Source organism: Lontra canadensis, unplaced genomic scaffold (assembly GCF_010015895.1).
Source record: "Lontra canadensis isolate GAN:19392208 unplaced genomic scaffold, GSC_riverotter_1.0 scaffold99, whole genome shotgun sequence".
NCBI lineage: Eukaryota > Metazoa > Chordata > Mammalia > Carnivora > Mustelidae > Lontra > Lontra canadensis.
Window position 1 is genome coordinate 6,859,549 of NW_022631093.1, and position 15,966 is coordinate 6,875,514.

A 15,966-nucleotide genomic window follows, 5' to 3' on the forward strand; every position below is an offset into this window, starting at 1 on the left:
CTTCTTTCTTTTTGAAAAAAGGTAATGTTTCTTTGCATACCTGTGATTTTTCTATTGTATTTTTTCTTGCATATTTTCCTTTATGTTTTCTACTCCTGAAAAATTTCTTCCCTCTCTCTACTTCTCCTTCCCTATTCCTCCCTCTCCCTATCTTTCCCTTCCCTTTAGGATTTCTATTTTATCATTTGGAAAAAAATGAACAACAAAAGCACTGCAGGACATCCAAATGAAATAAAATGTAACAGTTTCACAGCATTAGCTGCAAATAAAAGTTCTTGCCTAAAAATCAACCTCAAATCGTGCAGCTTAGAATTTTAAAGATACAAGACTGTGGCCCCTTGGTGCCAAAAATAGTCAACTCTACCTAGATAACCCCTTCTGTCTCTTCTGACAGATGGTGGGTAGTCCTATCATTAAGATCTAATAGGTTACTTTAGTTACTTGGTAAAGACACACTGATTCTAGTTTCCATTTCTAAGAGGATTCTGACTGAACTACTAAAAGCAAGAAAAGGCTTTCATCAAACTCTGGCATCACCCCATCCCCTCATCCACACACATGCACTCAGGCTCCTCTAACCTTGACCCCCACTACCCTAAGCATGCCAAAGAGATCTCCAATCTATGATTAACTGTTATTGTGGTATTTCTGGCTCTATGCTAAGAGCTATTTCTTTCTATTAAACTGTTTTGTCTTTCTTCTAAATTTACCTTGAGCTTCAATGAAATGAAAGTCACTAATGTATAACTATCAATAATAGTTTTTCCTGTGGTTATTTTTACCTCAAAAGAGTACTGAAGTAAATGTACTTTTTTTTTTGTAAATGTACTTTTTAATGCATACCTTTCTCCTTAAGGGCCTTACATTCTGCAAGTAGGGCAGGACTGGTCTATAAACAGTTACTTAAAAAGGTACGACGGACAGGGAAATGTAAATCAAAACCATAATGAGATATCAACTCACACCTATCAGAACAGCTAGAATCAAAAAGATAAGAAATATCAAGTGTTGGCGAGGATGTGGAGAAAAAGGAACCCTCGTGCACTGTTAGTGGAAATGGAACTTGGTGTAGCCATTGTGGAAAACAGTATGGAAGTTCCTCCTCCAAAAATTAAAACGAGAATTACCATACAATCCAGTAATTCTATTACTGGGTATTCACCCAGGGAAAACAAAAATGCTAATTCAAAAAGACATATGCACCCCTATGTTTATTATAGCATTATTTACTATAGCCAAGATATGGAAGCAACCCAAGTGTCTGTCTATAGATGAATGGATAAAGATGTGGTACATATGTACAATGGAATGTTACTCAGCCATAAAAAAGAATGTGCTCTTGAGGCGCCTGGGTGGCTCCGTCAGTTAGGCATCTGTCTTTGGCTCAGGTCATGATCCCACAGTTATGGGGTTGAGCCCCTAGCAGGCTCTCCACTCAGCGGCAAATCTCCTTCTCCCTCTCCCTCTGTAATCTCTCTCACCTTCACTCTCTCTCAAATAAATAAATAAAATCTTTTTAAAAAATAATGAGATCTTGCCATTTGCAACACAGATGGACCTAGAGATTATGTACAATGCTAAGTAAAATAAGCCAGAGAAAGACAAATACCATATGATTTCACTCACATGTGGAATTTAAGAAACAAAACAAATGAACAAAGAATAAGAGAGATAAACCAAAAAAAAAAAAAAAAAACCAAGAAAAAAAAACCCTAGACTCTTACATACAGAGAACAAATTATTGGTTGCCAGAGGGGAGGTGAGTGGAGGATGAGTGAAATAAATAAGGGATATTAAGAGTGCACTTATCTTAATAAGTACTAAGTAATATGTAGAATTTTTGAATCACAACATTGTACATTTCAAAACTAATGTAATAGTATATGTTAATTACACTGGAATTTAAAAAATAAATAAAATTACTTATTTATTATTATTTATAAAATTTAAAATATACATATATAAGTAATTAAGAAAATTCTAACAATTATGTGAAAGCAAATGGTTCATCCCTCAATAAAAGTATTTCTGGTAAATCTTGCCATTTGCAATAACATGGATAGAACTAGAGGGTATTATGCTGAGTGAAATAAGTCAACCAGAGAAAGATAATTATCATATATCTCTCTGATATGAGGAATTTGAAAGGCAGGGTGGGGGTTGTGGGGGGTAGGGAAGGAAAAAATGAAACAAGATGGGATCGGGAGGGAGACAAACCATAAGAGACTCTTAATCTTACAAAACAAACTAAGGGTTGCTGGGGGGTGACGGCCTAGGTATAGGATAGCTGGGTTATGGACATTGGGGAGGTTATGTGCTATGCTGAGTGCTGTGAAGTGTGTAAGCCTGATGATTCACAGACCTGTACCCCTGGTGCTAATAATACATTATATGTTAATAAAAATAATTTTTTAAAAAAGTGTTTCTGGTTTCTTCATACTATGAAAAAAAGAGTATACTTAGCACGATAAGCACTAAGTAATCTATAGAATTGTTAAATCATTATTGTACAACTGAAACTAATATAACACTGTATATTAATTGTATTTCAATAAAAATACATTTTTAAAGAAGAAAAATGTCCACATTATAACATGTTATTGAATTAAAAATAGAAGTTAAAAAAAAATGGACAAGAAAAGGAAGTATGATGGAAGTATAAACTAAGAGTTGTAGGGGCCCAACAGAGGTAAAAATTATTTTTGAGAGGAAACAAGAAAAGATTTCAGGAGAGTCAACTTCCTGTTTTGCGTTATTTGTTGATCTGGTCCATCAGTCTGGTCTACTGCTGAGCCACTTGGTGAATGAAATAAGGCTTTCTTTTCTGTATTCTCCCTTCGAGGAATCTGAGACTGGAACCTCATGATGTTTGCCAGACAGCCTTGGAAACACAGTGTCCTTTGGTCAATGATCCAAAAATCCACTCCTACATCTCCTGACTGCAAATCATTTTGGACTGAGAGTAATGTTTCATACCTTTAACCATTTCCAGAAAAGATGACTATTAGTGAGATGAATAAATAGTTATGCTCTCAAACAATTACTAGATTAACTATTCTGAATGTGTCTGTCCAGTGCACCAGAGCTGAATGGAAAAATGCTAACAAATCTTTACAACAAGTCCCCTAAGTTTTCTCTCTGCCTGTTTCTAAAGATTCCCCCAAGAATAATACCCAAACAATCTCTAACAGAGAGAATCAACAAAATAAATAACTCAAAATAAAGAATACCCCAATGTGGTTTAAAGATGTATGGTGTGTACTTCTCAGCAATGGAAAATATGATATGCTGGAAAAGATATAAATAATGTGACAGAGCAACATGTATAAGGCTTCTACTCAAAAAGGTGCTCCCCACTCCAAGCTGAAGAGTATATATATGTACACATATAATACACATATACATATTATATATATATATATATATACACCATATATATACATACATATATATATACACATATAGAAAGCCCTTACTATATACTTGGCAGTACATTAGATATAGAAAAAGTATAAGAAACAGCTTTAAAGAGTTTACAATCTAGTTGAACCACCAAAGAGTTTAGAATACATCAGAGGGGTAATATGGGGTCTTGATTCTGAAGGCTTTCTTTTTGGCTAAGGTGAAAGCTGCATAAAGGAGAATAGTCACTGAAGGGGGACTTAATAACAATGGAGCACTCAATTTATCTCTATACCCTAGTGAGAATATACTTGGCAAGAGAAGAGTAAGGATTCCCTGTGAGGGGAAGAGGGGAATATGTCAAGGCTGAGATGCTCAGGAATTCCTATAATCCTCCTGAAGTCATCAATGCCATAAATGTGCTCATGCAATAAACCAGAGAATGAAGAGGACAGATAATTCCAGTGGGCCAAGGAAGGCAAGAGGGTCTCTTTCCCCTATTTCTATGTCCAAATCAAACTCCTTCTTGAAGCTGGGATGGTGTTTCCCCTGCTGGAGAAGTAAAAGGATGGGGGGTGCTGATGATAAGAACACATCCATCTGACATCTGGTTGTGGACTCCTTGTTGCAATTCTCTATTTTAAATCTGTCCTTCTGGGGTGCCTGGGTGGCTCAGTCGTTAATCAGCTGCCTTCGGCTCAGGTCATGATCCCAGGGTCCTGGGATCAAGCCGTGCATTGGACTCTCTGGTCAGCAAGAAACCTGCTTCTCCCTCTCCCTCTGCCTGCTGCTTCTCCTACTTGTGCTCTCTCTCTGTCAAATAAATAAATAAACTCTTAAAAAAAATAGAACTAAATCTGTTCTTCTAACTGGACTGAGAACTTTCATAGACCTTGACCTATTTCATCCATTATTCCTCCTATACCAGCACTCCACTACCACCTCAGTATTTAAGATAGGACTTGGCAAGAAAAGAACATTTAATACGCATAGATTTTAATTTTTTAAAGATTTTATTTATCCACTTGTCAGAGAGAGTGGGGGAAAGCACAAACAGGGAGAGGGGCAGGCAGAAGCAGAGAGAGAAGCAGGCCTCCTGCTGAGGCCAGAGCCTGAAGTGGGACTTGATCCCAGGACCCTGGAATCATGACATGAGCTGAAGGCAGACAATTAACTGACTGAGTCACCCAGGCATCCCTAATACATGTATATTTTTAAAGTTCTTTCTTAAAACACCAGCTAGGCAGTAATTACTCACCTAATGAATACCTGAATGTTTTCAAACTTATGTTTTATTAATTATCCAATTAGAGTAGAAAGACATAATCCTAATTACACAGAGACTGGGTAATATTAAAGAATTGCAAAATCCTGAGTCCTTCAGGACTCAGTGTAAAATGTTAGGGTTGTGAGGATCCCCTAGTCACTCTTCTCATGGCGCCCCAGGCATCCCTACCATGTAGAACCATAAAGGCCTGCTTATATGTGTGCCTGCTCCACAGAACATGAGCTCTCTGAAGGCAGGGACTGGGCATTATTTGCTGTAGTAGTTCCAGTGTCAATTATAGCATCTGGCACAAAGTGGGGGATCAATTAATATTTGCAAACAGTAGAAAAAGAATAAATCTGAAGATAACAAATCTTTGCTTGGAAGTGGTATGTGGATCTGAACAGTATATAGAGCCTGTACTCCCTGGACTCAGTACTTGATGAAGCAGAATGCCAAACTTCCATATGAACTGTAACAGCCAGAGCTCAGAAATATGCAATGGCAAGAGGACAACTACAAACACACCGTGGTTCCAGGGGAGGCTCAAAGGCAAATGTACTTACTCATGGCTCAAATGCTGTTTGCCAAAAACAGTTATGCCAATAAGAGTAGGCTAACTGGGCAGATCCTAGGACTGAAAGAAAATGCTCTACTAACTTCCAATTAACTAAGCTGATAGGTTCTTGGACAAACACATTTAAGAAATCGAAGACCAGGGGCGCCTGGGTGGCTCAGTGAATTAAAGCCTTCAGCTCGCGTCATGATTCCAGGGTCCTAGGATCGAGCCCCGCATCGGGCTCCCTGCTCAGCAGAGAGCCTGCTTCTCTCTCTCCCCCTCTCCCTGCCGCTCTGCTTACTTGTGCTCTCTCTCTAGCTCTCTGTCAAATAAACAAATATTTAAAAAAAAAAAATGCTTGGGGCGCCTGGGTGGCTCAGTGGGTTAAAGCCTCTGCCTTCGGCTCAGGTCATGATCCCAGAGTCCTGGGATCGAGCCCCACATCGAGCCCCACATCGGGCTCTCTGCTCAGCGGGGAGCCTGCTTCCTCCTCTCCCTCTCTGCCTGCCTCTCCACCTACTTGTGATCTCTCTCTCTGTCAAATAAATAAATAAAATCTTTAAAAAAAAAAAAAGGCTTTACATACATTGTCCCATTTAAGACTCACAACAACTCTGTATGGTAGTAATAATAATAACAACAGCTAATACTTTCCAATTGCTTACTATGCATGATTCTAGGTAATAACATGAATCCTTATACAACTTGTGAAAAGGGACTTCTCATTTTACTATTATTCTCATTTTACAGACAATGTAATCAAGGCACGCAATGGTTAAATAACCTGTCCAAAGTTATATAGCTAATAAGGTAGATATCATTATGCCCATTTTGTAGATTAGAAAACTGAGGCTTACAATAATTACCTATAAAAGTAAGTAACTAGGCCAGGCTTTGAACCAATATCTGTCAGATCCTCAAGTCACAAGCTCTTACTTTACCACTCTGCTCCCTTTATATGGATTTACTTGTACAGAGAATGCCCTGCACAAGAGAGCAAATGTTTAAGGCTGACTTCCCTCATTCCCGCCTTCTTTTGCCTTCAGCTATGGCAAACTGAGAATGGTCTCATTTGAACATTGCCTCTGAGAATATAATTGGGAAGACAACCCTCATGCAAAAACCCATATAATGAAACCTGTCCTTTAAGTGGATTCTTTCCCTCTCCTGACACATTATCTGCTGCATCTCTGAGAGTTTCTAATGCCTACCTTTCAGATACTTGGTGATTCCTAGTGATGTACTTTTGGCAAAGCTGCTTCAAAAGATTTTTGGAGGGGTGCCTGGATGGCTCAGTCATTGAACGTCCTTCAGCTTAGGTCATGATCCCAGGGTCCCAGCCCACATTGGGCTCCCCGCTCAGCATGGAATCTGCTTCTCCCTCTCTCCACTTCTGTTCCCTCTCTCACTATCTCTGTCAAATAATTAATTAATTAATCATCTAATTAGCTAATTAGCTGATTGCCTAATTTATTTTTGGAGTGGGTGCTAAAGAGGTCTCCTGTTTCCCTCTGCCTTAGAGAGCCCTCAAAACTCTCACCAGTGGGAGAAAGAAACCTGCTTCAAAAACCTTTCAAAACACCTGGAAAATACTCACATTTGCAGAGGGGCTGAATCCACAGGAAGAAAGCTGGATTAAAGTACAAACTCTTGAATGAACTAATTGTTTAATCATGAACAGATTATTTCCCTTCCCTGTGCCTCAGTTTCCTCTTCTGTGATGAGAAGTTGGATTAGCTGGTTTTCCAGGGCCACTAGAGCTCTGATTCAAGGAAGACAACAAAAGTGAGCTTGGAGTCTATAGCAGTGAAATCCCAGGAGGGCAAGAGTTGTACTAAAGCCCAAAGCTCAGAACAGATTTGCAACCATTAAACAAGACCTGCCAGGGTTGGATTAACTTCCACAGTAGGGGAAGTGCCCTGGGATTCAGATTTAAAAACGTGAGTGCTTTGAGAAATTATTTTATGTGGAGTTGAAGGATTCGGTGGAGTGAGAAATGTAGGCAGTGGTAAAGGAATAAATCCTGTTCACCTTTGCAGAGCAGAGCAAAGCAGCATCCAAATCCCTTTCCCATTTTTTTCCACTATGCTAAAGACAGGAGCAAAGACAAGATCCTGCTGCCACCTTGTGGCACACTGGGCAGTTGAGAAAGAAAAGTTTACTTAATCTGGGTCCCCCAGTCTAAATGCCCCTCAGGAGAGCACATCCTCCTCCTCCGGTAAAATTACACAGAGCTTGATAACTCACAAAACACTTTCAACCCTATTATCTCATTTCATTCTCTCAACAACTGTGTGGTGGGAAGGAGGTAAAGCTCCATTTTACGACAGAAGAAATTACATCACTTGCCTACAGTCACACAGTCACTAACAGGTAGTCAGAATTTGCACCCACATCTCCTGACTCTAAATCAGGTGATTTGTTGAATCCATTGTGCAGGGTGGAGATGAAACAGGTTTAGGTATGCTCTCTCTAGGATTAGGAAATGAGAGAAGGAGGCTTACGAAGAGGAAAGCTCAATTTCTTCCACAGACAAAACTGGCCAAAGACCATAATTAGGTTGCATGTCCATAGAAAAAGGTATCCAGGAGCGCCTGGGTGGCTCAGTGGGTTAAAGCCTCTGCCTTCGGCTCAGGTCATGGTCTCAGGGTCCTGGGATTGAGCCCCGCATGGGGCTCTCTGCGAAGCGGGGAGCCTGCTTCCCTTTCTCTCTCTGCCTGCCTCTCTGCCTACTTGTGTCTCTGTCTGTCAAATAAATAAATAAAATCTTAAAAAAAAAAAGAAAGAAAGAAAGAAAGAAAAAGGTATCCAAATAAGCCTGGATTCCTACCTTCCTTCCTAGTTAGCACATTCTTGGCTAACATCTCTAGACCTCTCCAGCTGCTCTGCCTTCCTTGGCTCCCCAGCCCAGACCAGCTATGGGGGCTCAAGATTTATTTATAGCTAAAGGCTGAACACCAAATGGATCCCAGTCAAGGGAGCCACAACACCCAGAAATCCACAAAAACTACGTGAAGTGTTGTTCTGTTCCTGCATTAGAGATCATAATATTGGTGGCTCAGTTCAAATTTTAAGTTTTACAGGGAAGTGCAACTGGCTCACCCCATAATTGTGTCATGCTCACTGAAACCTGAAGGGCAAAGCTGGGGTTGTAGGATTCAATTGGCATATAGGTGTAGCCTCAAATTAATCTGAGACTTTCCAGTTTCTCCAAGGCAACCGTAACTTCTTTGATATAGAATTGCAAAGCTTAGTGCCACAACTTCCCGCCACCATAAGTATTCTTTTAGTTTCACTCCTTCGTTCACTAAGTGAGTAGACCACATTCACTAAATGAAAAGGACATTTTCATGAAAAGGACAATCAAACCCTTTGACTAAGACTTTGTTGCCTAGGGGTGAAAAGAAGGAAATAAGGAAAGAACATAATTACAAGTGCATGTAATATTAAATGTGTGAGAGGTGCCTGGGTGGCTCAGTCAGTTAATTGTCTGATTCTTGGTTTTGGCCAAGGTCACATCATGATGCCTTGGGTCCTGGGATCAAGCCTGGCATCCAGTTCCACACTCACCGGGGAGTCCTCTTGAAAATTATGTCCACTTGCCTCTCCCTCACCTCTCTCAGAGAAATGAATCTTTAAAAAAAAATAAAAGATTTTTGTGAGAGTCAAGTGATATAAATGTATGCAAAGCACCTGGCTTTGTGCCTGACATACAGTAAAGACTTAATAAACAGCCATTGATATTCATTATCTCTGTGCTTTTTATATTTCCTTTGCCAGACATTCCCTTCACCTTCTCAAGCTGTTTTACCCATTTCTCCTTTAGAGCCAGCACAAAGGTCTCTTTTCTTGAGTGCCACAGGTTATGTCAGCTGTTTCCCAGTGAGTGCTCGGAACTTTTGTTCATATCTCCTTTACTGTATTTATGTGACACCAATTTCTGTTTGTTTGTAAGTCTGTCTTTCAGGTCTGAGAGACTCCAGAGGACAGAAGCTGGGTCTTACTCATTCTGCCCTAGCACCTAACATAGTATATGACTTAGTACATGAAATTACTGTTGAACAAAAATTTCTATTTAAGCTGAACCTTAAGTCACCAAATAGCAATTAAAGTGTATCTTTGGATGGCCTTTTGAATGTAAATGCTAACTTATTAATGTTGTACATGAAAAACGGGGCACCTGGGTGGCTTAGTTGGTTGAGCAACTGCTTTCAGCTCAGGTCATGATCCTGGAGTCCCGGGATCGAGTCCCGCATCAGGCTCCCTGCTCAGCAGTGAGTCTGCTTCTCCCTCTGACCCTCTCTCCTCTCATGCTCTCTCTCTCTCTCTAAGTAAATAAATAAAATCTTTTTTTAAAAAATGTTGTACATGAAATTATTGGAACTCACAAGGAATGATTATCAAGGATTAACCTCTAATATGAACTGACTAGACCAAAAGAGGTCAAAATTTCATTACAGGAGGCTGGGAATGGATGCGTGGGTAAATGAAAGGATCCTGGAACCCAGGTGGAAGCTCAGGAAATGGGTACAGGACTTCCTTGGGTAGCCAGGGACACTTTGGGAGTATTCAGTGAGGAAGTGAAAGGAATCACTTTAAGAGTGGATAAGAGAGGCTCTCTGTTCCTCTTTGTTCAATAGACAGCCACATCTTCTGGTGTAGTGCCAGCCACATACCTGAGACACAGTGGTGGAGGTTGGAGTAAAGGGATTTGACTGTACTGGGCACCAGGGCTGGTTTTAACTCTGGCAAAGTGGGTACTGTCACCATCAATGGCCCATTCACTGTCATCAGCTGCATGGTCTACATGTTCCAGGATGATTCCATCCACATAAAATTCAATGGCACAGTCAAGGCTGAGAACAGGAAAATTGTCATCAATGGAAAGCCCATCCTGATTGTCCAGGAGCGAGATCCCACCAACATAAATGGGGTGATGATCATCCCAAGTATGTTGTGGAGTCCACTGGGATCTTCACCACCATGGAGAATATGGGACTCACTTGAAGGATGGGGCTAGGAGGGTTATCATTTATGCCCCTTCTGCTGGTGCCTCCATGTCTGTGAAGGGCATGAACCATGAGAAGTAAGACAACTCCCTCAAGATTATCAGCAATGCCTCCTGCCTCACCAACTGCTTGGCCCCTCTGGCCAAGGTCATTCAGGAAAACTCTGGCACCATGGAGGAACTCATAAGCACAGTCCAAGCTATCAAAGTCACCCAGAAGACCATAGATTGTCCCTCTGGGAAGCTGTATCATGTCTGAGGAGCTGCCCAGAACATCATTCCTTCTTCTACTGGTGCTGCTAAGCCTGGAGCAAAGGTCATCTCTGAACTGGGAAGTTCACTGGTATGGCCTTCTGTGTCCCACCCTAACCTTGTAATCATGGATCTGACCTGCCACCTAGATGAAGCTGCCAGATACAATGACATCAAGAAGGTGGTGAAGCAAGGATTGGAATGCCCCCTTAAGGGCACCTTGGGCTACACAGAGGACCAGGTTGTCTCCTGCAACTTTAACAGTGACATCCATTCTTCCACTTTTGATGCTGGAGCTGGCATTACTCTCAATGATTACTCTGTCAAGCTCATTTCCTGGTGTGACAATGAATTTCACTACAGCAACCAGGTGGTAGACCTTATGGTCCACATGGTCTCCAAGGAGTAAGAGTCCCCAGACCACCAGACTCAGTGAGAACAGGAAGACGAGAGAGGTCCTCAGCTTCTGGGGAGTTCTTGCTCCAGTCTGTTCCTTAACACACCAAGAATCTCCCAACATCTACCTATTCCAGACATCCTGAAGAAGGGGAGGGGTTTGAAGTACCCTACCTTGTCATGTACCATCAATAAAATATACTGCACCCGGAAAAAAAAAGTGGATAAGAGAGATTTAAGGATGGAAAAAAAGGAAGATAAAAGACAAACATCACAATTTTTCCATTAAGGTCCTAAAAGGAAGGTAATACAACCTATCATATAGGCAGTCATCATGCACTCTAAAAGGGTCAGTCTAGTTTAGAGCTTTCTGCCTGCTCATGATGAAACCATTCTTTACCTGCTGAGAAGCAATTTTATCTCTCATCGCAACAGAAAAAGAGGTCTCCAGATCCTTTTAAGGCGCCATTATTCCTTCAAATATTTTTCTGGTGTCACTGCCCTTCCCCAGCTCCAATTACATGATACTGTCCCACAGCTTACTGATGCTCGATCCATTGTTTTGCTTTGCTTTTTTTTCAGTCTTTTTTCTTTGTGTTTTATTTTGGAAAGCTTCTATTGTTATGCCTTCAACTGTCTAATCTGTTCTTCTACTGTGTCTAATCTATTAATCCCACCCAACATATTTCTCATCTCAAATATTTTTAATTCCTACATTTCGGAAAATCTTCTATTTTTTCTCCTTATTATGCTCATCTTTTCTTCTACCTTTTTAGCAACTGAAGCATATTTATAATAGCTATTTTATTATCTTTGTCTACTAATTCTATGCTCTCATCTCTGGATTCTGTTTCTATTAACGGAATTTTATCTATGTTATGAATATATGATCTTGTTTCTTTGCATGCCCTACAATTTTTCATTAGAAGTCAGACATTATGTCATTCCCCTTCCTTTAAAGATCACACTCGTGTGCTGTGAAGTATGTAAGCCTGACGATTCACAGACCTGTACCCCTGGGGCAAATAATGCATTACATGTTAATAAAAAAAAAAAAAGAGATCACACTCGTGTGATACTTGTTGTCCAATGTCTATAACATTGTTTTATATTTCTTGTTGGGTTTTTGGTCATTTAAGGTGAGAAGTAAGTTTTCATCCTGATACTCTGTCATGGCTGGAATTGGAAGGCCTTGCAACCCTAAATAAATTGATGCATTAATCATCAATGACTGCTAACATCACAATAAATTAGATAATCAGAAATCATGTGCCTCCTAATGATACATCATTTATGAAGTAGCTTTACAAAAAAAAAAAAAAAAAAAAAAAAGGATGTATCAAATTTGACTCTGATCAAGCCTGCAAATGTAACTACCAATTCATAGGACATACAGAGGACAGAGGAACATCTTAAAACTACACCACAATGATACAAGCAACAAAATCAAAATTGCAGGAAACTCTGTAATAACAACCAGTTTTCTTCAACAATTTAAATTACAAGAAAACTTAAAAGGTGGAAAGAAAGCTATAGGTCAAAAGAGACTTAAGATATATCAATGTATTGTAATGTATGGACCTTATGCAGCTCCTGATTCAAGCAAATAAACTCTAAGAAAAATTCAGGACATTTATGAAACAACTGGAAATTCATATTCAAACCAAACAAGCTAGTTGATGGTATTACAGAATCATTTTTAATTTTAGGAGCAATAATGGTATTCTGATTTTTTTATTATTTTCTCTTCTAGAGAAACATTCTGGCATATTCAGAGATGAAATAATATGATGTTTAATAAGACTGGTTGCATATAAGTAATCATAGAAGCTGATACATACATTTGAAAATTTCTATTATAAAAGAATTTTAAAAGTATTCAAGAGCTATAAAATTAAGGAATGAACTTTAAATTTAGCTCTGACATCATCCTACTCTGTACCTATGGACTACTCACTTCTCTCTAGGCTTCAGTTCTCTTTATAAAATATGACCTATAAAAGCCATCCCAATATACTTTCCATTATATCCACTATGACCTATGTGATAGGGTAAAGTTATTCAATCCTTTTAAGCTTCAGTTTCCTTATCTTTTTTTTTAAAGATTTTATTTATTTGACAGAGAGAGAAATCACAAGTAGGCAGAGAGGCAGGCAGAGAGAGGGAGAAGCAGGCTCCCCCATGAACAAAGAGCCCGATGCGGGGCTCAATGCAGGGTTTGATCCCAGGACCCTGAGATCATGACCTGAGCTGAAGGTCAGAGGCTTAATCCACTGAGCCAACCCAGGCACCTCAGTTTCCTTATCTTTAAAAGGCAACGAAAGTAGTAGCAAATTTTTAGGGTTACTATGTGGGTTAAGTTAGGTAATGTACATTAAGTTAGGTAATGTACATTAATGTACCCTCACCATAGTGCCTGGTATAAAGTAAGCACTCAGTAATTATCATTTATTATTATTATTATTATTATTACCATTACTACTATTACTATTTATTATTAATCTTGCTGCATCTAAGAGATACTACTGATTAAATCCCGAACATTTGTTTAAATTACTCTGTATTTTATTCTCTTATCCCTTTCTTCTCCATATCTTCTTTCTCAAAGTTCCCTTCTAAAATTCTATGGAAAAATGTGCCCAATGGCACAAGCCAGGAGAGAAGCTTGGCTCTCCTTCCCAGGGAGAGTCACCGCCATGCGTCTGGAAAAACGGAGGTGCCACTTTCATCATATTCAGAATATAGTATGCAGCTGCTCTTCTGGTATGCCACACATCCTGAGGTTGCTCCCAAGGGCTAAAAACAGAGCTCAGGCAATCAGCCCATTGCAGCCAAGATCATTCTTTTTCAAGGTGGCCCCATTTCAAATAAAATGGGCACTTTATATGTATCCCTTTTCTAACTAAGAGTTGGTTTTCCCTCTCAGTCTGTGGCCTGCTTGAGGACAAGGACTGTGTCTTGTTTATCTTTAGAGCTTATGCTCCTAGAAAAGTATCTGGGACAGAGCAGGTACTCAGTTTTTCCTGCATGAAGAAATTACTTGTCTATTCTTCTGTTTTATTTGGAATGGGGTGGCAACGGGAAAGGAAGATGGATAGACATGCAGAAAACCAATGCTGGATGGATCTAACAGTCTTCATCAGGGAATACAAACTTGTTCCCAACTTCCAATTCATTTCTTCTCTTTATTTCCCACTACTCATCTTTTCAAAACTTTCCTCCACTCCCATGAACTACTTATAGTTCCCAAATACATGCCAAATATTCTTCCTTCTGAGCACGTGTTCAAATTATTCTCTCCATCTATTAATATCTCTCCCCCAACTCCCTTACCTTCACTCTTAACATGTACATCCTTCAAGACTTGGTTTCAGCATCCCCTCTTCCATGAAGCTTTTCTCAAACACTGTAGCTGAAAAGAGTACCTTCTTCACTTCCTTTAACACTTCACATTTAGGGCGCCTGGGTGGCTCAGCTGATTGAGCAACTGCCTTCAGCTCAGGTCATGATCCTGGAGTCCCAGGATTGGGTCCCACATAGGACTCCCTGCTCAGCAGGGGATCTGCTTCTCCCACTGACCTTCCCCCTCTCATGCTCCCTCTCTCTCATTTTCTCTCTCTCTCAAATAAATAAAATCTTTAAAAACAAAACCACTTTACATTTAGCTTGAGGGATGCATAATATTCTCTCATATGCTGTGCTTGGTTGTACAGGTTTCACAACTTTTACAAAGTTGAGGGCAAGGATATTTGAATTTCTTTGGCATCCAACATAGTGCTTTGTATACACCAGGCATCTAATGAGTGTTTGTGCAATTATTGGCTAAACCTTGCAGAATAAGAAGTACAATCATTCAACCAAATTTAAAATATAAAATAAGTAAGCCTTTAAAAGTGTGTTTTACGGGCACCTGGGTGGCTCAGTGGGTTAGGCCTCTGCCTTCAGCTTGGGTCACGGTCTCAGGGTCCTGGGATCGAGCCCCGCATCGGGCTTCCTGCTCAGTGGGGAGCCTGCTTCCCCCTCTATCTCTGCCTGCTGTTCTGCTTACTTGTGACCTCTCTCTGTCAAATAAATAAATAAAATCTTTTAATAAAAAATAAAAGTATGTTTTACCTGTAAGATTTTTTTCCTTAAAAAGTTAACATACTATTTTGAAGTTTTGCTATTATTATGTTTTATTAGACAATATCCCCTACTCCTAGAAACCTAAGGAAAAACTGCCATGAGGCATATATGTTTTTTAATAAAATGAATTCAAGAGAAAAATTCACAATACTAAAAAACAATAATTTGACATTTTCTTCAAATTTCAGAGTCAGACAGACTGGGGTACTTTAAAAAAAAGAAAGAAAGAAAAGAAAAACAAGATCAAGAATCACTAGACAACTGGGGGCACCTGGGTGGCTCAGTGGGTTAAAGCCTCTGCCTTCAGCTCAGGTCATGATCCCAGGGTCCTGGGATCGAGCCCCACATCGGGCTCTCTGCTCAGCAGGGAGTCTGCTTCCTCCTCTCTCTGACTGCCTCTCTGCCTACTTGTAATCTCTGTCAAATAAATAAATAAAATATTTTTAAAAATTAAAAAAAATAAAAAGAATCACTAGACAACTGTATGATCTTGGCCAAACCCTTGGTTTTTCCAAATATCCCCCCAACTACTTCTCAGAAGACTTATAGGACACAAAGGAGAGGGAAGTGTTGAGAGACCATAAAATAGTAAATAACTTCAGGCTACTATACTTCTCAAAGGTAAGGGTGAGGATAGAAGTAAATCTCATTTCTTAAAATTAAAGATGAGCTGAGGTTTCCTTGCTGCTTGGATAACTGCCTCATTTTCTCTTCTAGATGATACATGCTAGCACTGTCATTGTATATTTACCACTTTGTGGCCCTTTCCTCTTCTTCATCAATCTTCTAGATCAAAGATTAAGATATATAAACCAATGACATCTCCCACCACCCACCACCCCATCCCCAGCAAACAAGTTCAATGTGGCCTTATCCACGCCACTTCTTAAGATTTATCATATTTTATCGCTGGAATGCACTTAGATCATCTAGCGCAACTTTTCCATTTTACCCATG

General features: G+C 39.7%; 1 protein-coding gene and 1 pseudogene across 1 annotated transcript in view; one reads left to right on the forward strand and one right to left on the reverse strand.

The window, feature by feature from the left end:
* The window catches only part of KLHL3 (kelch like family member 3), a 234,885-nt gene that overhangs the window by 195,877 nt on the left and 23,042 nt on the right, over window positions 1-15,966 (reverse strand). The window lies entirely within an intron of this gene.
* LOC116855190 lies at window positions 9,094-10,897 on the forward strand (annotated as a pseudogene).